Raw genomic sequence first — 24,736 nt, 5'->3', positions numbered from 1 at the left:
TGCGTAGGTCTTTGGTGATTATATATTTCACATGTGTTTGTATCTCTCTGTTAACCTCAATATGGTAATGTATCCAATCCTCACACCTGTCCATTTGGTGAACCATAAGTTTTTTTAATGAATCTATGATAGTGTTTGTGGAAATATCTTTGTTTGTATCATTTTTTAGGTAACCCCTATATGTGATATGATAGGATATGTGTCTTTCGCTTTCTCACTTACTCCAAGTTGCATGATTACTTCTAGACTCATCTATGGTGCTGCAAATGGCATTGTATCATTTTTTCAGTAGCTCACATTCCATCTGTACAGGTAGCAGTTCTTCTTTGTCCACCCATCTGTCGATGGACTTTTTGGTTACTTCCATATCTTGGCTATTGTCATACTATGCAGGGCAGATTTGCGTGCCTGTGTCCTTCCAATTCTGTCTTCTTAGTTTATAGGTCCAGGAATAGGTCTGCTGGATCATACGCTAGCTCAATGTTTACCTTTTAAAGGCACCTCTCTTCTGTTCTCCTTAGTGGTTCTTTCCAGGTTATGTCCCACTTAATGTGGAGGGCATGTATTTCTTCCCAGCACCTTCAGGATTTATTCTTTGTAGTTTTTGCTGATGATTATTCTGAGTGGTGTGAGCTGATACCTCTTTGTGGTTGAATTTGCATGTGTCTCATAATGCGTTGAAATTGAGCTTTAAGACATGTCCTTTTAATTTTTCCAGCTGTGATTAGAGCTTATTTCTTCAAAGTGTTTTCTTAAAGTATGTGTCACCATTTGAAATATTTTGGCCATTATCTCCCTCAAGACATTTTGAGGGCAGGTTTCATTTACAGCCCTGCAGTACTTCTTCATATGAAGTGACATTAGCTCAGGCTTTAAACCTGCTTTTGCAGGTAACGGCCAGAGAGCGGCAGCCTTTCTACATTCCCCTTGCTGGTACTAGGGAAACAGACCTACCGGCCAGTGGTGTTCTTCGGTTATAAATTAGAGTGCAATGTGCCCGGATAAACCCACAAATGTTGATGTCTCCTTGCTTTTGTTTGTTTTTAAATTTAATTTATATTTATTATTAGAGTAATATTCCATTTTGTAAGTGGACCACTTCTTCTTGGTGCATTCCTCGGTTGATGGACATTTTCATTGCTTCCACGTGCTGGCTATGGTAAATCTTGCTGGCGTACAGGTTTGCCAGCCTGTGACTTTTTGATTCTCATTCTCTCAGGTGATAGGCCAAGCAGTGGTTGTGATTGATTGACTGGTAGCTCAATGTTTCCCTTTTCAAAGCACCTACACTGTGTTTTCATTAGTGGCTCTTTACGTGCCACCCCTTACAAAAGAGGTTACGCATTTCTCCACACTCCCTTCACCATTTATTTTTTGCAGCATTTTTCCTAATGGCCATTCTGACTGCTGTGAGCTGATAGGTTTTTGTATTATGGGTATCCATGTCATTAAATTTTTTTAAATTCGTCATATTCCTACCACTTTTTTCTTTTCTCTTAAAAGAAAAACCCGTGAGTACAATATAGCTCTTGAAATTGTGTTCTTCGAAGGTTGCCCTCTTGTGAAGTTTTTGGTCGATTTTTGACCCCAGAAATTTTCTGGAGGGCAAGTGTCATTTACAGAACGGCATTTTGGTGAAAATTTAGTGATCTTTTGCAGTGGGTTCAAAGCTGCTGTTGTGGGAAACAGCCACAAGGAGGTAACATTTCTCCATTTCTCAATCTGGGTACTAGGGCAGCAGAGCCTTTCTGGAAGTCATTGTCCTAGGTTGTAAATTAGAATGGAATTTGCCAGGAGAAGTCCCCATAAGTTTATGTCTCATTACTTCTTCTTGGTTTTTAAATTTTTTTAATCTGGGTAAAGTTTAGAATATTGTTTGTCTTTGGTGTATGCAGTCTGGTTCCTTTGTACATTATGTATGTCTATTAATGTACAGATCCTCTTCCCATGTAAAATATTACAGTGTTCCGTTGACCTCCCTTGCTATATGTTCGGTCTTTTTGATACATGTATATAATATGTATTTGTATATGTATAGTAACACTAATCTTCATTTCTCAATTTCCCCCCTCCTTTCCTTTCAGATGAGCATAGTTTGATTTCTAAGCCTGTGAGTGTCTTTCTCTTTGGAAATATGTTCATCTGTGTCAGTTATTAGATAATGCCATAAGTGATAATATAGTATATAGGTGTTTTGCTGTCCGACCTACTTCATGTTTTGTGATTATCTCCAGGCTCATCTATGGTGCCTCAAAGAGCAGTGCTTCAATGTTTTCCATGGCTAATATTCCATTGTGTACATGGACCACTTCTTCTTGGTGCATTCCTCTGTTGATGGACATTTTCGTTGCTTCCAAGTGTTGCCTATGGTAAATATTGCTGGAGTGCAGGATTGCCAGCCTGTGATTTTTGATTTTCATTTTCTCAGGTGATAGACCCAGCAGTGGGTATGATTGATTGACTGGTATGGTAGGTCAACGTTTACCTTTTCAAGGCACCTCAATTGTGCTTTCATTAGTGGCTCTTACCACATCCCCATTAGAATCGAGGGTACACATTTCTCCACAATCACGTCAGCATTTATTGTTTGCAGCATTTTTGTTGATGGCAGTTCTGACTGGTGTGAGCTGATAGGTTTTTGTAATTTGGGTTTACATGTCTGTAAAAATTCCTACAATTCATCATTTTTCCACGCCTTTTTCTTTTCTGTTAAAAGAAAAAAGAAAAAAAGTGTGAGTATAATATACCTCTTCAAATTTTCTTTTTGGAAGGTTGCACTCTGGAATTTTTTGGTCGATTTTCGACCTCAGTATTTTTTGGAGGGCCGGTGTCATTTACAGACCTGCAATTGGTGAATATTTAGTGACCTTTTGCAGTGGGTTTAAAGCTGCTCTTGTGGGAAACGGCCACCAGGATGCAGCATTTCTCCATTCCCAAATCTGGGTTACTAGGGCATCAGAGCCATTCTGGAAGTTGTTTGCCTAGGTTTTAAATTTGGATGGAATGTGCCAGGAAAACCCCCCATAAGTTTATGTCTCATTACTCCTAGTTCGTTGTTTTAATTTTTTCAACTGGGGTAATGGTAAGAATGTTGTTCGTCCAACGTGTACACACTCTGGTTCATCTACATATTGTATATAACTATTTATGTAGAGATCCTCTTTCCGTGTAAATTATTACAGAGTGTTCCATAATCCTTCCTTGCTATATGGTTGGTCTTTTTGATATATGTATATAATATGTATTTGTATACATATGGTAACGCTAATCTTCATTTATCCATTCCCCCCACCTTTCCTTTTAGATAAGCATAGTTTTTTTTTAATAAGTCTGTGATTGACTTTCTGTGTGGAAATATGTTCATTTGTGTCAGTTATTAGATAACGCCTATAAGTGATATCATAGGATATAGGACTTTTGCTTTCCGACTTACCTCATGTTCTGTGATTATCTCCAAGATCATCTATGGTGCCTCAAATAGCAGTGTTTCATTGTTTTCCGTGGCTAGTATTCATTGTGTACATGGACCACTTCTTCTTTATCGTTTCATCTGTTGATGGACATTTTGGTTGCTTCACTGTCTTGTCTATTGTGAATCAGGCTGCAGTGCAGCTATTGCAGCCCGGGTCTTCTTCATTCTGGTCTTCTCAGGTGAGTGGCCCATTGGTGTGCCTGCTGGATGGAATGGTACCTCAATTTTTCCTTTTAAACGCAGCTCCTTTCTGTTGTCATTATTTGCGTTTAACCCTCTTACATCTCACCAGCAGCTAGAGGGTACACAGTTCTCTAAAACCTCTTCAGCATTTATTGTTTGTAGACTTTTTGCCAATGGTCAGTCGATTGGTGTGAGTTGAAAAGTTTTTGTAGATTAGATTGCATGAGTCTAATACTTCCTGAGGCTGAGCTTTTATCCATTTTCCTTTCTTTAAAAAGAGAGTGAGTAAAACTTACGTCTTCATACTATCTTCGTGAACATTTTGCCTGTTTTGAATTCTTTTATCCATTCCCTACCTCAGCACAATTTTGAGGGCAGGTGTCCTTTACAGCCCTGTTTGCTTATGAATGGTAAGTGACTATTAGCTGTGGGTTAAAAGTTGCTCTTGCGGGAATCGGCCACAAGGCGGCAGCATTTCTCCTTTACCAAATCTGGTTACTAGGGCAACAGAGCCTTACTGGAAGTGGTGTTCTAGGTGTTAATTAGAATAGAATGTGCGAGGAAAAAGCCCTTTAAGTTTATGTCTCATTATTTCTTGTTGGTATTTTTAACTTAATTTTTATTTTTTATCACAGCAAACTTGATTACAATGTTTTGTTTGTTCTAGGTGTGCAAGATGTGGTTCTTTCACACATATACATATATCTATTCTTCTTCGGATCCTTTTCCCATGTAGGTTATGACACAATGTTGAGTAGTCTTCTCTTGGTATTGCGTAGGTCTTTGGTGATTATATATTTCACATGTGTTTGTATCTCTCTGTTAACCTCAATATGGTAATGTATCCAATCCTCACACCTGTCCATTTGGTGAACCATAAGTTTTTTTAATGAATCTATGATAGTGTTTGTGGAAATATCTTTGTTTGTATCATTTTTTAGGTAACCCCTATATGTGATATGATAGGATATGTGTCTTTCGCTTTCTCACTTACTCCAAGTTGCATGATTACTTCTAGACTCATCTATGGTGCTGCAAATGGCATTGTATCATTTTTTCAGTAGCTCACATTCCATCTGTACAGGTAGCAGTTCTTCTTTGTCCACCCATCTGTCGATGGACTTTTTGGTTACTTCCATATCTTGGCTATTGTCATACTATGCAGTGCAGATTTGCGTGCCTGTGTCCTTCCAATTCTGTCTTCTTAGTTTATAGGTCCAGGAATAGATCTGCTGGATCATACGCTAGCTCAATGTTTACCTTTTAAAGGCACCTCTGTTCTGTTCTCCTTAGTGGTTCTTTCCAGGTTATGTCCCACTTAATGTGGAGGGCATGTATTTCTTCCCAGCACCTTCAGGATTTATTCTTTGTAGTTTTTGCTGATGATTATTCTGAGTGGTGTGAGCTGATACCTCTTTGTGGTTGAATTTGCATGTGTCTCATAATGCGTTGAAATTGAGCTTTAAGACATGTCCTTTTAATTTTTCCAGCTGTGATTAGAGCTTATTTCTTCAAAGTGTTTTCTTAAAGTATGTGTCACCATTTGAAATATTTTGGCCATTATCTCCCTCAAGACATTTTGAGGGCAGGTTTCATTTACAGCCCTGCAGTACTTCTTCATATGAAGTGACATTAGCTCAGGCTTTAAACCTGCTTTTGCAGGTAACGGCCAGAGAGCGGCAGCCTTTCTACATTCCCCTTGCTGGTACTAGGGAAACAGACCTACCGGCCAGTGGTGTTCTTCGGTTATAAATTAGAGTACAATGTGCCCGGATAAACCCACAAATGTTGATGTCTCCTTGCTTTTGTTTGTTTTTAAATTTAATTTATATTTATTATTAGAGTAATATTCCATTTTGTAAGTGGACCACTTCTTCTTGGTGCATTCCTCGGTTGATGGACATTTTCATTGCTTCCACGTGCTGGCTATGGTAAATCTTGCTGGCGTACAGGTTTGCCAGCCTGTGACTTTTTGAATCTCATTTTCTCAGGTGATAGGCCAAGCAGTGGTTGTGATTGATTGACTGGTAGCTCAATGTTTCCCTTTTCAAAGCACCTACACTGTGTTTTCATTAGTGGCTCTTTGCGTGCCACCCCTTACAAAAGAGGGTACGCATTTCTCCACACTCCCTTCACCATTTATTTTTTGCAGCATTTTTCCTAATGGCCATTCTGACTGCTGTGAGCTGATAGGTTTTTGTATTATGGGTATGCATGTCATTAAATTTTTTTTAATTCGTCATATTCCTACCCCTTTTTCTTTTCTCTTAAAAGAAAAACCCGTGAGTACAATATAGCTCTTGAAATTGTCTGCTTCGAAGGTTGCCCTCTTGTGAAGTTTTTGGTCGATTTTTGACCCCAGAAATTTTCTGGAGGGCAAGTGTCATTTACAGAACGGCAAGTTGGTGAAAATTTAGTGACCTTTTGCAGTAGGTTCAAAGCTGCTGTTGTGGGAAACGGCCACAAGGAGGTAGCATTTCTCCATTCCCCAATCTGGGTACTAGGGCAGCAGAGCCTTTCTGGAAGTCATTGTCCTAGGTTGTAAATTAGAATGGAATTTGCCAGGAGAAGTCCCCATAAGTTTATGTCTCATTACTTCTTCTTGGTTTTTAAATTTTTTTAATCTGGGTAAAGTTTAGAATATTGTTTGTCTTTGGTGTATGCAGTCTGGTTCCTTTGTACATTATGTATGTCTATTAATGTACAGATCCTCTTCCCATGTAAAATATTACAGTGTTCCGTTGACCTCCCTTGCTATATGTTCGGTCTTTTTGATACATGTATATAATATGTATTTGTATATGTATAGTAACACTAATCTTCATTTCTCAATTTCCCCCCTCCTTTCCTTTCAGATGAGCATAGTTTGATTTCTAAGCCTGTGAGTGTCTTTCTCTTTGGAAATATGTTCATCTGTGTCAGTTATTAGATAATGCCATAAGTGATAATATAGTATATAGGTGTTTTGCTGTCCGACCTACTTCATGTTTTGTGATTATCTCCAGGCTCATCTATGGTGCCTCAAAGAGCAGTGCTTCAATGTTTTCCATGGCTAATATTCCATTGTGTACATGGACCACTTCTTCTTGGTGCATTCCTCTGTTGATGGACATTTTCGTTGCTTCCAAGTGTTGCCTATGGTAAATATTGCTGGAGTGCAGGATTGCCAGCCTGTGATTTTTGATTTTCATTTTCTCAGGTGATAGACCCAGCAGTGGGTATGATTGATTGACTGGTATGGTAGGTCAACGTTTACCTTTTCAAGGCACCTCAATTGTGCTTTCATTAGTGGCTCTTACCACATCCCCATTAGAATCGAGGGTACACATTTCTCCACAATCACGTCAGCATTTATTGTTTGCAGCATTTTTGTTGATGGCAGTTCTGACTGGTGTGAGCTGATAGGTTTTTGTAATTTGGGTTTACATGTCTGTAAAAATTCCTACAATTCATCATTTTTCCACGCCTTTTTCTTTTCTGTTAAAAGAAAAAAGAAAAAAAGTGTGAGTATAATATACCTCTTCAAATTTTCTTTTTGGAAGGTTGCACTCTGGAATTTTTTGGTCGATTTTCGACCTCAGTATTTTTTGGAGGGCCGGTGTCATTTACAGACCTGCAATTGGTGAATATTTAGTGACCTTTTGCAGTGGGTTTAAAGCTGCTCTTGTGGGAAACGGCCACCAGGATGCAGCATTTCTCCATTCCCAAATCTGGGTTACTAGGGCATCAGAGCCATTCTGGAAGTTGTTTGCCTAGGTTTTAAATTTGGATGGAATGTGCCAGGAAAACCCCCCATAAGTTTATGTCTCATTACTCCTAGTTCGTTGTTTTAATTTTTTCAACTGGGGTAATGGTAAGAATGTTGTTCGTCCAACGTGTACACACTCTGGTTCATCTACATATTGTATATAACTATTTATGTAGAGATCCTCTTTCCGTGTAAATTATTACAGAGTGTTCCATAATCCTTCCTTGCTATATGGTTGGTCTTTTTGATATATGTATATAATATGTATTTGTATACATATGGTAACGCTAATCTTCATTTATCCATTCCCCCCACCTTTCCTTTTAGATAAGCATAGTTTTTTTTTAATAAGTCTGTGATTGACTTTCTGTGTGGAAATATGTTCATTTGTGTCAGTTATTAGATAACGCCTATAAGTGATATCATAGGATATAGGACTTTTGCTTTCCGACTTACCTCATGTTCTGTGATTATCTCCAAGATCATCTATGGTGCCTCAAATAGCAGTGTTTCATTGTTTTCCGTGGCTAGTATTCATTGTGTACATGGACCACTTCTTCTTTATCGTTTCATCTGTTGATGGACATTTTGGTTGCTTCACTGTCTTGTCTATTGTGAATCAGGCTGCAGTGCAGCTATTGCAGCCCGGGTCTTCTTCATTCTGGTCTTCTCAGGTGAGTGGCCCATTGGTGTGCCTGCTGGATGGAATGGTACCTCAATTTTTCCTTTTAAACGCAGCTCCTTTCTGTTGTCATTATTTGCGTTTAACCCTCTTACATCTCACCAGCAGCTAGAGGGTACACAGTTCTCTAAAACCTCTTCAGCATTTATTGTTTGTAGACTTTTTGCCAATGGTCAGTCGATTGGTGTGAGTTGAAAAGTTTTTGTAGATTAGATTGCATGAGTCTAATACTTCCTGAGGCTGAGCTTTTATCCATTTTCCTTTCTTTAAAAAGAGAGTGAGTAAAACTTACGTCTTCATACTATCTTCGTGAACATTTTGCCTGTTTTGAATTCTTTTATCCATTCCCTACCTCAGCACAATTTTGAGGGCAGGTGTCCTTTACAGCCCTGTTTGCTTATGAATGGTAAGTGACTATTAGCTGTGGGTTAAAAGTTGCTCTTGCGGGAATCGGCCACAAGGCGGCAGCATTTCTCCTTTACCAAATCTGGTTACTAGGGCAACAGAGCCTTACTGGAAGTGGTGTTCTAGGTGTTAATTAGAATAGAATGTGCGAGGAAAAAGCCCTTTAAGTTTATGTCTCATTATTTCTTGTTGGTATTTTTAACTTAATTTTTATTTTTTATCACAGCAAACTTGATTACAATGTTTTGTTTGTTCTAGGTGTGCAAGATGTGGTTCTTTCACACATATACATATATCTATTCTTCTTCGGATCCTTTTCCCATGTAGGTTATGACACAATGTTGAGTAGTCTTCTCTTGGTATTGCGTAGGTCTTTGGTGATTATATATTTCACATGTGTTTGTATCTCTCTGTTAACCTCAATATGGTAATGTATCCAATCCTCACACCTGTCCATTTGGTGAACCATAAGTTTTTTTAATGAATCTATGATAGTGTTTGTGGAAATATCTTTGTTTGTATCATTTTTTAGGTAACCCCTATATGTGATATGATAGGATATGTGTCTTTCGCTTTCTCACTTACTCCAAGTTGCATGATTACTTCTAGACTCATCTATGGTGCTGCAAATGGCATTGTATCATTTTTTCAGTAGCTCACATTCCATCTGTACAGGTAGCAGTTCTTCTTTGTCCACCCATCTGTCGATGGACTTTTTGGTTACTTCCATATCTTGGCTATTGTCATACTATGCAGTGCAGATTTGCGTGCCTGTGTCCTTCCAATTCTGTCTTCTTAGTTTATAGGTCCAGGAATAGATCTGCTGGATCATACGCTAGCTCAATGTTTACCTTTTAAAGGCACCTCTCTTCTGTTCTCCTTAGTGGTTCTTTCCAGGTTATGTCCCACTTAATGTGGAGGGCATGTATTTCTTCCCAGCACCTTCAGGATTTATTCTTTGTAGTTTTTGCTGATGATTATTCTGAGTGGTGTGAGCTGATACCTCTTTGTGGTTGAATTTGCATGTGTCTCATAATGCGTTGAAATTGAGCTTTAAGACATGTCCTTTTAATTTTTCCAGCTGTGATTAGAGCTTATTTCTTCAAAGTGTTTTCTTAAAGTATGTGTCACCATTTGAAATATTTTGGCCATTATCTCCCTCAAGACATTTTGAGGGCAGGTTTCATTTACAGCCCTGCAGTACTTGTTCATATGAAGTGACATTAGCTCAGGCTTTAAACCTGCTTTTGCAGGTAACGGCCAGAGAGCGGCAGCCTTTCTACATTCCCCTTGCTGGTACTAGGGAAACAGACCTACCGGCCAGTGGTGTTCTTCGGTTATAAATTAGAGTGCAATGTGCCCGGATAAACCCACAAATGTTGATGTCTCCTTGCTTTTGTTTGTTTTTAAATTTAATTTATATTTATTATTAGAGTAATATTCCATTTTGTAAGTGGACCACTTCTTCTTGGTGCATTCCTCGGTTGATGGACATTTTCATTGCTTCCACGTGCTGGCTATGGTAAATCTAGCTGGCGTACAGGTTTGCCAGCCTGTGACTTTTTGAATCTCATTTTCTCAGGTGATAGGCCAAGCAGTGGTTGTGATTGATTGACTGGTAGCTCAATGTTTCCCTTTTCAAAGCACCTACACTGTGTTTTCATTAGTGGCTCTTTGCGTGCCACCCCTTACAAAAGAGGGTACGCATTTCTCCACACTCCCTTCACCATTTATTTTTTGCAGCATTTTTCCTAATGGCCATTCTGACTGCTGTGAGCTGATAGGTTTTTGTATTATGGGTATGCATGTCATTAAATTTTTTTTAATTCGTCATATTCCTACCCCTTTTTCTTTTCTCTTAAAAGAAAAACCCGTGAGTACAATATAGCTCTTGAAATTGTCTGCTTCGAAGGTTGCCCTCTTGTGAAGTTTTTGGTCGATTTTTGACCCCAGAAATTTTCTGGAGGGCAAGTGTCATTTACAGAACGGCAAGTTGGTGAAAATTTAGTGACCTTTTGCAGTAGGTTCAAAGCTGCTGTTGTGGGAAACGGCCACAAGGAGGTAGCATTTCTCCATTCCCCAATCTGGGTACTAGGGCAGCAGAGCCTTTCTGGAAGTCATTGTCCTAGGTTGTAAATTAGAATGGAATTTGCCAGGAGAAGTCCCCATAAGTTTATGTCTCATTACTTCTTCTTGGTTTTTAAATTTTTTTAATCTGGGTAAAGTTTAGAATATTGTTTGTCTTTGGTGTATGCAGTCTGGTTCCTTTGTACATTATGTATGTCTACTAATGTACAGATCCTCTTCCCATGTAAAATATTACAGTGTTCCGTTGACCTCCCTTGCTATATGTTCGGTCTTTTTGATACATGTATATAATATGTATTTGTATATGTATAGTAACACTAATCTTCATTTCTCAATTTCCCCCCTCCTTTCCTTTCAGATGAGCATAGTTTGATTTCTAAGCCTGTGAGTGTCTTTCTCTTTGGAAATATGTTCATCTGTGTCAGTTATTAGATAATGCCATAAGTGATAATATAGTATATAGGTGTTTTGCTGTCCGACCTACTTCATGTTTTGTGATTATCTCCAGGCTCATCTATGGTGCCTCAAAGAGCAGTGCTTCAATGTTTTCCATGGCTAATATTCCATTGTGTACATGGACCACTTCTTCTTGGTGCATTCCTCTGTTGATGGACATTTTCGTTGCTTCCAAGTGTTGCCTATGGTAAATATTGCTGGAGTGCAGGATTGCCAGCCTGTGATTTTTGATTTTCATTTTCTCAGGTGATAGACCCAGCAGTGGGTATGATTGATTGACTGGTATGGTAGGTCAACGTTTACCTTTTCAAGGCACCTCAATTGTGCTTTCATTAGTGGCTCTTACCACATCCCCATTAGAATCGAGGGTACACATTTCTCCACAATCACGTCAGCATTTATTGTTTGCAGCATTTTTGTTGATGGCAGTTCTGACTGGTGTGAGCTGATAGGTTTTTGTAATTTGGGTTTACATGTCTGTAAAAATTCCTACAATTCATCATTTTTCCACGCCTTTTTCTTTTCTGTTAAAAGAAAAAAGAAAAAAAGTGTGAGTATAATATACCTCTTCAAATTTTCTTTTTGGAAGGTTGCACTCTGGAATTTTTTGGTCGATTTTCGACCTCAGTATTTTTTGGAGGGCCGGTGTCATTTACAGACCTGCAATTGGTGAATATTTAGTGACCTTTTGCAGTGGGTTTAAAGCTGCTCTTGTGGGAAACGGCCACCAGGATGCAGCATTTCTCCATTCCCAAATCTGGGTTACTAGGGCATCAGAGCCATTCTGGAAGTTGTTTGCCTAGGTTTTAAATTTGGATGGAATGTGCCAGGAAAACCCCCCATAAGTTTATGTCTCATTACTCCTAGTTCGTTGTTTTAATTTTTTCAACTGGGGTAATGGTAAGAATGTTGTTCGTCCAACGTGTACACACTCTGGTTCATCTACATATTGTATATAACTATTTATGTAGAGATCCTCTTTCCGTGTAAATTATTACAGAGTGTTCCATAATCCTTCCTTGCTATATGGTTGGTCTTTTTGATATATGTATATAATATGTATTTGTATACATATGGTAACGCTAATCTTCATTTATCCATTCCCCCCACCTTTCCTTTTAGATAAGCATAGTTTTTTTTTAATAAGTCTGTGATTGACTTTCTGTGTGGAAATATGTTCATTTGTGTCAGTTATTAGATAACGCCTATAAGTGATATCATAGGATATAGGACTTTTGCTTTCCGACTTACCTCATGTTCTGTGATTATCTCCAAGATCATCTATGGTGCCTCAAATAGCAGTGTTTCATTGTTTTCCGTGGCTAGTATTCATTGTGTACATGGACCACTTCTTCTTTATCGTTTCATCTGTTGATGGACATTTTGGTTGCTTCACTGTCTTGTCTATTGTGAATCAGGCTGCAGTGCAGCTATTGCAGCCCGGGTCTTCTTCATTCTGGTCTTCTCAGGTGAGTGGCCCATTGGTGTGCCTGCTGGATGGAATGGTACCTCAATTTTTCCTTTTAAACGCAGCTCCTTTCTGTTGTCATTATTTGCGTTTAACCCTCTTACATCTCACCAGCAGCTAGAGGGTACACAGTTCTCTAAAACCTCTTCAGCATTTATTGTTTGTAGACTTTTTGCCAATGGTCAGTCGATTGGTGTGAGTTGAAAAGTTTTTGTAGATTAGATTGCATGAGTCTAATACTTCCTGAGGCTGAGCTTTTATCCATTTTCCTTTCTTTAAAAAGAGAGTGAGTAAAACTTACGTCTTCATACTATCTTCGTGAACATTTTGCCTGTTTTGAATTCTTTTATCCATTCCCTACCTCAGCACAATTTTGAGGGCAGGTGTCCTTTACAGCCCTGTTTGCTTATGAATGGTAAGTGACTATTAGCTGTGGGTTAAAAGTTGCTCTTGCGGGAATCGGCCACAAGGCGGCAGCATTTCTCCTTTACCAAATCTGGTTACTAGGGCAACAGAGCCTTACTGGAAGTGGTGTTCTAGGTGTTAATTAGAATAGAATGTGCGAGGAAAAAGCCCTTTAAGTTTATGTCTCATTATTTCTTGTTGGTATTTTTAACTTAATTTTTATTTTTTATCACAGCAAACTTGATTACAATGTTTTGTTTGTTCTAGGTGTGCAAGATGTGGTTCTTTCACACATATACATATATCTATTCTTCTTCGGATCCTTTTCCCATGTAGGTTATGACACAATGTTGAGTAGTCTTCTCTTGGTATTGCGTAGGTCTTTGGTGATTATATATTTCACATGTGTTTGTATCTCTCTGTTAACCTCAATATGGTAATGTATCCAATCCTCACACCTGTCCATTTGGTGAACCATAAGTTTTTTTAATGAATCTATGATAGTGTTTGTGGAAATATCTTTGTTTGTATCATTTTTTAGGTAACCCCTATATGTGATATGATAGGATATGTGTCTTTCGCTTTCTCACTTACTCCAAGTTGCATGATTACTTCTAGACTCATCTATGGTGCTGCAAATGGCATTGTATCATTTTTTCAGTAGCTCACATTCCATCTGTACAGGTAGCAGTTCTTCTTTGTCCACCCATCTGTCGATGGACTTTTTGGTTACTTCCATATCTTGGCTATTGTCATACTATGCAGGGCAGATTTGCGTGCCTGTGTCCTTCCAATTCTGTCTTCTTAGTTCATAGGTCCAGGAATAGGTCTGCTGGATCATACGCTAGCTCAATGTTTACCTTTTAAAGGCACCTCTCTTCTGTTCTCCTTAGTGGTTCTTTCCAGGTTATGTCCCACTTAATGTGGAGGGCATGTATTTCTTCCCAGCACCTTCAGGATTTATTCTTTGTAGTTTTTGCTGATGATTATTCTGAGTGGTGTGAGCTGATACCTCTTTGTGGTTGAATTTGCATGTGTCTCATAATGCGTTGAAATTGAGCTTTAAGACATGTCCTTTTAATTTTTCCAGCTTTGATTAGAGCTTATTTCTTCAAAGTGTTTTCTTAAAGTATGTGTCACCATTTGAAATATTTTGGCCATTATCTCCCTCAAGACATTTTGAGGGCAGGTTTCATTTACAGCCCTGCAGTACTTGTTCATATGAAGTGACATTAGCTCAGGCTTTAAACCTGCTTTTGCAGGTAACGGCCAGAGAGCGGCAGCCTTTCTACATTCCCCTTGCTGGTACTAGGGAAACAGACCTACCGGCCAGTGGTGTTCTTCGGTTATAAATTAGAGTGCAATGTGCCCGGATAAACCCACAAATGTTGATGTCTCCTTGCTTTTGTTTGTTTTTAAATTTAATTTATATTTATTATTAGAGTAATATTCCATTTTGTAAGTGGACCACTTCTTCTTGGTGCATTCCTCGGTTGATGGACATTTTCATTGCTTCCACGTGCTGGCTATGGTAAATCTTGCTGGCGTACAGGTTTGCCAGCCTGTGACTTTTTGATTCTCATTCTCTCAGGTGATAGGCCAAGCAGTGGTTGTGATTGATTGACTGGTAGCTCAATGTTTCCCTTTTCAAAGCACCTACACTGTGTTTTCATTAGTGGCTCTTTACGTGCCACCCCTTACAAAAGAGGTTACGCATTTCTCCACACTCCCTTCACCATTTATTTTTTGCAGCATTTTTCCTAATGGCCATTCTGACTGCTGTGAGCTGATAGGTTTTTGTATTATGGGTATCCATGTCATTAAATTTTTTTAAATTCGTCATATTCCTACCACTTTTTCTTTTCTCTTAAAAGAAAAACCCGTGAGTACAATATAGCTCTTGAAATTGTGTTCTTCGAAGGTTGCCCTCTTGTGAAGTTTTTGGTCGATTTTTGACCCCAGAAATTTTCTGGAGGGCAAGTGTCATTTACAGAACGGCATTTTGGTGAAAATTTAGTGATCTTTTGCAGTGGGTTCAAAGCTGCTGTTGTGGGAAACAGCCACAAGGAGGTAACATTTCTCCATTCCTCAATCTGGGTACTAGGGCAGCAGAGCCTTTCTGGAAGTCATTGTCCTAGGTTGTAAATTAGAATGGAATTTTCCAGGAGAAATCCCCATAAGTTTATGTCTCATTACTTCTTCTTGGTTTTTAAAATTTTATTAATCTGGGAAAAGTTTAGAATATTGTTTGTCCTAGGTGTACACAATCTGGTTCATTTGTACATTCTGTATGTCTATTAATGTACAGATCCTCTTCCCATGGAAAATACTACAGTGTTCCATCGACCTCCCTTGCTATATGTTCGGTGTTTTTGATACATGTATATAATATGTGTTTGTACATGTATAGTAACACTAATCTTCATTTCTCAATTTCCCCCCTCCTTTCCTTTCAGATGAGCATAGTTTGTTTTCTAAGCCTGTGAGTGTCTTTCTCTTTGGAAATATGTTCATCTGTGTCAGTTATTAGATAATGCCATAAGTGATAATATAGGATATAGGTGTTTTGCTTTCCGACCTACTTCATGTTTTGTGATTATCTCCAGGCTCATCTATGGTGCCTCAAAGAGCAGTGCTTCAATGTTTTCCATGGCTAATATTCCATTGTGTACATGGACCACTTCTTCTTGGTGCATTCCTCTGTTAATGGACATTTTCATTGCTTCCAAGTGTTGCCTATGGTAAATATTGCTGGAGTGCAGGATTGCCACCTGTGATTTTTGATTTTCATTTTCTCAGGTGATAGACCCAGCAGTGGGTATGATTGATTGACTGGTATGGTAGGTCAACGTTTACCTTTTCAAGGCACCTCAATTGTGCTTTCATTAGTGGCTCTTACCACATCCCCCTTAGAATCGAGGGTACGCATTTCTCCACAATCACGTCAGCATTTATTTTTTGCAGCATTTTTGTTGATGGCAGTTCTGACTGGTGTGAGCTGATAGGTTTTTGTAATTTGGGTTTACATGTCTGTAAAAATTCCTACAATTCGTCATTTTTCCACGCCTTTTTCTTTTCTGTTAAAAGAAAAAAGAAAAAAAGTGTGAGTATAATATACCTCTTCAAATTTTCTTTTTGGAAGGTTGCACTCTGGAATTTTTTTGTCGATTTTCGACCTCAGTATTTTTTGGAGGGCCGGTGTCATTTACAGACCTGCAATTGGTGAATATTTAGTGACCTTTTGCAGTGGGTTTAAAGCTGCTCTTGTGGGAAACGGCCACCAGGATGCAGCATTTCTCCATTCCCAAATCTGGGTACTAGGGCAGCAGAGCCATTCTGGAAGTTGTTTGCCTAGGTTTTAAATTGGGATGGAATGTGCCAGGAAAACCCCCCATAAGTTTATGTCTCATTACTCCTAGTTCGTTGTTTTAATTTTTTCAATTGGGGTAATGGTTAGAATGTTGCTCGTCCAAGGTGTACACACTCTGGTTCATCTACATATTGTATATAACTATTTATGTAGAGATCCTATTTCCGTGTAAATTATTACAGAGTGTTCCGTAATCCTTCCTTGCTATATGGTTGGTCTTTTTGATATATGTATATAATATGTATTTGTATACATATGGTAACGCTAATCTTCATTTATGCATTCCCCCCACCTTTCCTTTTAGATAAGCATAGTTTTTTTTTAAGAAAGTCTGTGATTGACTTTCTGTGTGGAAATATGTTCATTTGTGTCAGTTATTAGATAACGCCTATAAGTGATATCATAGGATATAGGACTTTTGCTTTCCGACTTACCTCATGTTCTGTGATTATCTCCAAGATCATCTATGGTGCCTCAAAGAGCAGTGTTTCATTGTTTTCCATGGCTAGTATTCATTGTGTACAGGGACCACTTCTTCTTTATCGTTTCATCTGTTGATGGACATTTTGGTTGCTTCACTGTCTTGTCTATTGTGAATCAGGCTGCAGTGCAGCTTTTGCAGCCCGGGTCTTCTTCATTCTGGTCTTCTCAGGTGAGTGGCCCATTGGTGTGCCTGCTGGATGGAATGGTACCTCAATTTTTCCTTTTAAACGCAGCTCCTTTCTGTTGTCATTATTTGCGTTTAACCCTCTTACATCTCACCAGCAGCTAGAGGGTACACAGTTCTCTAAAACCTCTTCAGCATTTATTGTTTGTAGACTTTTTGCCAATGGTCAGTCGATTGGTGTGAGTTGAAAAGTTTTTGTAGATTAGATTGCATGAGTCTAATACTTCCTGAGGCTGAGCTTTTATCCATTTTCCTTTCTTTAAAAAGAGAGTGAGTAAAACTTACGTCTTCATACTATCTTCGTGAACATTTTGCCTGTTTTGAATTCTTTTATCCATTCCCTACCTCAGCACAATTTTGAGGGCAGGTGTCCTTTACAGCCCTGTTTGCTTATGAATGGTAAGTGACTATTAGCTGTGGGTTAAAAGTTGCTCTTGCGGGAATCGGCCACAAGGCGGCAGCATTTCTCCTTTACCAAATCTGGTTACTAGGGCAACAGAGCCTTACTGGAAGTGGTGTTCTAGGTGTTAATTAGAATAGAATGTGCGAGGAAAAAGCCCTTTAAGTTTATGTCTCATTATTTCTTGTTGGTATTTTTAACTTAATTTTTATTTTTTATCACAGCAAACTTGATTACAATGTTTTGTTTGTTCTAGGTGTGCAAGATGTGGTTCTTTCACACATACACATATATCTATTCTTCTTCGGATCCTTTTCCCATGTAGGTTATGACACAATGTTGAGTAGTCTTCTCTTGGTATTGCGTAGGTCTTTGGTGATTATATATTTCACATGTGTTTGTATCTCTCTGTTAACCTCAATATGGTAATGTATCCAATCCTCACACCTGTCCATTTGGTGAACCATAAGTTTTTTTAATGAATCTATGATAGTGTTTGTGGAAATATCTTTGTTTGTATCATTTTTTAGGTAACCCCTATATGTGATATGATAGGATATGTGTCTTTCGCTTTCTCACTTACTCCAAGTTGCATGATTACTTCTAGACTCATCTATGGTGCTGCAAATGGCATTGTATCATTTTTTCAGTAGCTCACATTCCATCTGTACAGGTAGCAGTTCTTCTTTGTCCACCCATCTGTCGATGGACTTTTTGGTTACTTCCATATCTTGGCTATTGTCATACTATGCAGGGCAGATTTGCGTGCCTGTGTCCTTCCAATTCTGTCTTCTTAGTTCATAGGTCCAGGAATAGGTCTGCTGGATCATACGCTAGCTCAATGTTTACCTTTTAAAGGCACCTCTGTTCTGTTCTCCTTAGTGGTTCTTTCCAGGTTATGTCCCACTTAATGTGGAGGGCATGTATTTCTTCCCAGCACCTTCAGGATTTATTCTTTGTAGTTTTTGCTGATGATTATTCTGAGTGGTGTGAGCTGATACCTCTTTGTGGTTGAATTTGCATGTGTCTCATAATGCGTTGAAATTGAGCTTTAAGACATGTCCTTTTAATTTTTCCAGCTGTGATTAGAGCTTATTTCTTCAAAGTGTTTTCTTAAAGTATGTGTCACCATTTGAAATATTTTGGCCATTATCTCCCTCAAGACATTTTGAGGGCAGGTTTCATTTACAGCCCTGCAGTACTTGTTCATATGAAGTGACATTAGCTCAGGCTTTAAACCTGCTTTTGCAGGTAACGGCCAGAGAGCGGCAGCCTTTCTACATTCCCCTTGCTGGTACTAGGGAAACAGACCTACCGGCCAGTGGTGTTCTTCGGTTATAAATTAGAGTGCAATGTGCCCGGATAAACCCACAAATGTTGATGTCTCCTTGCTTTTGTTTGTTTTTAAATTTAATTTATATTTATTATTAGAGTAATATTCCATTTTGTAAGTGGACCACTTCTTCTTGGTGCATTCCTCGGTTGATGGACATTTTCATTGCTTCCACGTGCTGGCTATGGTAAATCTTGCTGGCGTACAGGTTTGCCAGCCTGTGACTTTTTGATTCTCATTCTCTCAGGTGATAGGCCAAGCAGTGGTTGTGATTGATTGACTGGTAGCTCAATGTTTCCCTTTTCAAAGCACCTACACTGTGTTTTCATTAGTGGCTCTTTACGTGCCACCCCTTACAAAAGAGGTTACGCATTTCTCCACACTCCCTTCACCATTTATTTTTTGCAGCATTTTTCCTAATGGCCATTCTGACTGCTGTGAGCTGATAGGTTTTTGTATTATGGGTATCCATGTCATTAAATTTTTTTAAATTCGTCATATTCCTACCACTTTTTCTTTTCTCTTAAAAGAAAAACCCGTGAGTACAATATAGCTCTTGAAATTGTGTTCTTCGAAGGTTGCCCTCTTGTGAAGTTTTTGGTCGATTTTTGACCCCAGAAATTTTCTGGAGGGCAAGTGTCATTTACAGAACGGCATTTTGGTGAAAATTTAGTGATCTTTTGCAGTGGGTTCAAAGCTGCTGTTGTGGGAAACAGCCACAAGGAGGTAACATTTCTCCATTCCTCAATCTGGGTACTAGGGCAGCAGAGCCTTTCTGGAAGTCATTGTCCTAGGTTGTAAATTAGAATGGAATTTTCCAGGAGAAATCCCCATAAGTTTATGTCTCATTACTTCTTCTTGGTTTTTAAAATTTTATTAATCTGGGAAAAGTTTAGAATATTGTTTGTCCTAGGTGTACACAATCTGGTTCATTTGTACATTCTGTATGTCTATTAATGTACAGATCCTCTTCCCATGGAAAATACTACAGTGTTCCATCGACCTCCCTTGCTATATGTTCGGTGTTTTTGATACATGTATATAATATGTGTTTGTACATGTATAGTAACACTAATCTTCATTTCTCAATTTCCCCCCTCCTTTCCTTTCAGATGAGCATAGTTTGTTTTCTAAGCCTGTGAGTGTCTTTCTCTTTGGAAATATGTTCATCTGTGTCAGTTATTAGATAATGCCATAAGTGATAATATAGGATATAGGTGTTTTGCTTTCCGACCTACTTCATGTTTTGTGATTATCTCCAGGCTCATCTATGGTGCCTCAAAGAGCAGTGCTTCAATGTTTTCCATGGCTAATATTCCATTGTGTACATGGACCACTTCTTCTTGGTGCATTCCTCTGTTAATGGACATTTTCATTGCTTCCAAGTGTTGCCTATGGTAAATATTGCTGGAGTGCAGGATTGCCACCTGTGATTTTTGATTTTCATTTTCTCAGGTGATAGACCCAGCAGTGGGTATGATTGATTGACTGGTATGGTAGGTCAACGTTTACCTTTTCAAGGCACCTCAATTGTGCTTTCATTAGTGGCTCTTACCACATCCCCCTTAGAATCGAGGGTACGCATTTCTCCACAATCACGTCAGCATTTATTTTTTGCAGCATTTTTGTTGATGGCAGTTCTGACTGGTGTGAGCTGATAGGTTTTTGTAATTTGGGTTTACATGTCTGTAAAAATTCCTACAATTCGTCATTTTTCCACGCCTTTTTCTTTTCTGTTAAAAGAAAAAAGAAAAAAAGTGTGAGTATAATATACCTCTTCAAATTTTCTTTTTGGAAGGTTGCACTCTGGAATTTTTTTGTCGATTTTCGACCTCAGTATTTTTTGGAGGGCCGGTGTCATTTACAGACCTGCAATTGGTGAATATTTAGTGACCTTTTGCAGTGGGTTTAAAGCTGCTCTTGTGGGAAACGGCCACCAGGATGCAGCATTTCTCCATTCCCAAATCTGGGTACTAGGGCAGCAGAGCCATTCTGGAAGTTGTTTGCCTAGGTTTTAAATTGGGATGGAATGTGCCAGGAAAACCCCCCATAAGTTTATGTCTCATTACTCCTAGTTCGTTGTTTTAATTTTTTCAATTGGGGTAATGGTTAGAATGTTGCTCGTCCAAGGTGTACACACTCTGGTTCATCTACATATTGTATATAACTATTTATGTAGAGATCCTATTTCCGTGTAAATTATTACAGAGTGTTCCGTAATCCTTCCTTGCTATATGGTTGGTCTTTTTGATATATGTATATAATATGTATTTGTATACATATGGTAACGCTAATCTTCATTTATGCATTCCCCCCACCTTTCCTTTTAGATAAGCATAGTTTTTTTTAAGAAAGTCTGTGATTGACTTTCTGTGTGGAAATATGTTCATTTGTGTCAGTTATTAGATAACGCCTATAAGTGATATCATAGGATATAGGACTTTTGCTTTCCGACTTACCTCATGTTCTGTGATTATCTCCAAGATCATCTATGGTGCCTCAAAGAGCAGTGTTTCATTGTTTTCCATGGCTAGTATTCATTGTGTACAGGGACCACTTCTTCTTTATCGTTTCATCTGTTGATGGACATTTTGGTTGCTTCACTGTCTTGTCTATTGTGAATCAGGCTGCAGTGCAGCTTTTGCAGCCCGGGTCTTCTTCATTCTGGTCTTCTCAGGTGAGTGGCCCATTGGTGTGCCTGCTGGATGGAATGGTACCTCAATTTTTCCTTTTAAACGCAGCTCCTTTCTGTTGTCATTATTTGCGTTTAACCCTCTTACATCTCACCAGCAGCTAGAGGGTACACAGTTCTCTAAAACCTCTTCAGCATTTATTGTTTGTAGACTTTTTGCCAATGGTCAGTCGATTGGTGTGAGTTGAAAAGTTTTTGTAGATTAGATTGCATGAGTCTAATACTTCCTGAGGCTGAGCTTTTATCCATTTTCCTTTCTTTAAAAAGAGAGTGAGTAAAACTTACGTCTTCATACTATCTTCGTGAACATTTTGCCTGTTTTGAATTCTTTTATCCATTCCCTACCTCAGCACAATTTTGAGGGCAGGTGTCCTTTACAGCCCTGTTTGCTTATGAATGGTAAGTGACTATTAGCTGTGGGTTAAAAGTTGCTCTTGCGGGAATCGGCCACAAGGCGGCAGCATTTCTCCTTTACCAAATCTGGTTACTAGGGCAACAGAGCCTTACTGGAAGTGGTGTTCTAGGTGTTAATTAGAATAGAATGTGCGAGGAAAAAGCCCTTTAAGTTTATGTCTCATTATTTCTTGTTGGTATTTTTAACTTAATTTTTATTTTTTATCACAGCAAACTTGATTACAATGTTTTGTTTGTTCTAGGTGTGCAAGATGTGGTTCTTTCACACATACACATATATCTATTCTTCTTCGGATCCTTTTCCCATGTAGGTTATGACACAATGTTGAGTAGTCTTCTCTTGGTATTGCGTAGGTCTTTGGTGATTATATATTTCACATGTGTTTGTATCTCTCTGTTAACCTCAATATGGTAATGTATCCAATCCTCACACCTGTCCATTTGGTGAACCATAAGTTTTTTTAATGAATCTATGATAGTGTTTGTGGAAATATCTTTGTTTGTATCATTTTTTAGGTAACCCCTATATGTGATATGATAGGATATGTGTCTTTCGCTTTCTCACTTACTCCAAGTTGCATGATTACTTCTAGACTCATCTATGGTGCTGCAAATGGCATTGTATCATTTTTTCAGTAGCTCACATTCCATCTGTACAGGTAGCAGTTCTTCTTTGTCCACCCATCTGTCGATGGACTTTTTGGTTACTTCCATATCTTGGCTATTGTCATACTATGCAGGGCAGATTTGCGTGCCTGTGTCCTTCCAATTCTGTCTTCTTAGTTTATAGGTCCAGGAATAGGTCTGCTGGATCATACGCTAGCTCAATGTTTACCTTTTAAAGGCACCTCTCTTCTGTTCTCCTTAGTGGTTCTTTCCAGGTTATGTCCCACTTAATGTGGAGGGCATGTATTTCTTCCCAGCACCTTCAGGATTTATTCTTTGTAGTTTTTGCTGATGATTATTCTGAGTGGTGTGAGCTGATACCTCTTTGTGGTTGAATTTGCATGTGTCTCATAATGCGTTGAAATTGAGCTTTAAGACATGTCCTTTTAATTTTTCCAGCTGTGATTAGAGCTTATTTCTTCAAAGTGTTTTCTTAAAGTATGTGTCACCATTTGAAATATTTTGGCCATTATCTCCCTCAAGACATTTTGAGGGCAGGTTTCATTTACAGCCCTGCAGTACTTCTTCATATGAAGTGACATTAGCTCAGGCTTTAAACCTGCTTTTGCAGGTAACGGCCAGAGAGCGGCAGCCTTTCTACATTCCCCTTGCTGGTACTAGGGAAACAGACCTACCGGCCAGTGGTGTTCTTCGGTTATAAATTAGAGTGCAATGTGCCCGGATAAACCCACAAATGTTGATGTCTCCTTGCTTTTGTTTGTTTTTAAATTTAATTTATATTTATTATTAGAGTAATATTCCATTTTGTAAGTGGACCACTTCTTCTTGGTGCATTCCTCGGTTGATGGACATTTTCATTGCTTCCACGTGCTGGCTATGGTAAATCTTGCTGGCGTACAGGTTTGCCAGCCTGTGACTTTTTGAATCTCATTCTCTCAGGTGATAGGCCAAGCAGTGGTTGTGATTGATTGACTGGTAGCTCAATGTTTCCCTTTTCAAAGCACCTACACTGTGTTTTCATTAGTGGCTCTTTACGTGCCACCCCTTACAAAAGAGGGTACGCATTTCTCCACACTCCCTTCACCATTTATTTTTTGCAGCATTTTTCCTAATGGCCATTCTGACTGCTGTGAGCTGATAGGTTTTTGTATTATGGGTATGCATGTCATTAAATTTTTTTTAATTCGTCATATTCCTACCCCTTTTTCTTTTCTCTTAAAAGAAAAACCCGTGAGTACAATATAGCTCTTGAAATTGTCTGCTTCGAAGGTTGCCCTCTTGTGAAGTTTTTGGTCGATTTTTGACCCCAGAAATTTTCTGGAGGGCAAGTGTCATTTACAGAACGGCAAGTTGGTGAAAATTTAGTGACCTTTTGCAGTAGGTTCAAAGCTGCTGTTGTGGGAAACGGCCACAAGGAGGTAGCATTTCTCCATTCCCCAATCTGGGTACTAGGGCAGCAGAGCCTTTCTGGAAGTCATTGTCCTAGGTTGTAAATTAGAATGGAATTTGCCAGGAGAAGTCCCCATAAGTTTATGTCTCATTACTTCTTCTTGGTTTTTAAATTTTTTTAATCTGGGTAAAGTTTAGAATATTGTTTGTCTTTGGTGTACGCAGTCTGGTTCCTTTGTACATTATGTATGTCTATTAATGTACAGATCCTCTTCCCATGTAAAATATTACAGTGTTCCGTTGACCTCCCTTGCTATATGTTCGGTCTTTTTGATACATGTATATAATATGTATTTGTATATGTATAGTAACACTAATCTTCATTTCTCAATTTCCCCCCTCCTTTCCTTTCAGATGAGCATAGTTTGATTTCTAAACCTGTGAGTGTCTTTCTCTTTGGAAATATGTTCATCTGTGTCAGTTATTAGATAATGCCATAAGTGATAATATAGTATATAGGTGTTTTGCTGTCCGACCTACTTCATGTTTTGTGATTATCTCCAGGCTCATCTATGGTGCCTCAAAGAGCAGTGCTTCAATGTTTTCCATGGCTAATATTCCATTGTGTACATGGACCACTTCTTCTTGGTGCATTCCTCTGTTGATGGACATTTTCGTTGCCTCCAAGTGTTGCCTATGGTAAATATTGCTGGAGTGCAGGATTGCCAGCCTGTGATTTTTGATTTTCATTTTCTCAGGTGATAGACCCAGCAGTGGGTATGATTGATTGACTGGTATGGTAGGTCAACGTTTACCTTTTCAAGGCACCTCAATTGTGCTTTCATTAGTGGCTCTTACCACATCCCCATTAGAATCGAGGGTACACATTTCTCCACAATCACGTCAGCATTTATTGTTTGCAGCATTTTTGTTGATG

The sequence above is a fragment of the Balaenoptera physalus genome (assembly GCF_965194825.1).
Source record: "Balaenoptera physalus genome assembly, chromosome: 6".
In the NCBI taxonomy this organism is placed as follows: Eukaryota; Metazoa; Chordata; class Mammalia; order Artiodactyla; family Balaenopteridae; genus Balaenoptera; species Balaenoptera physalus.
The sequence above is the reverse complement of the archived record's forward strand: the minus strand, read 5'-3'. Positions refer to the sequence as shown.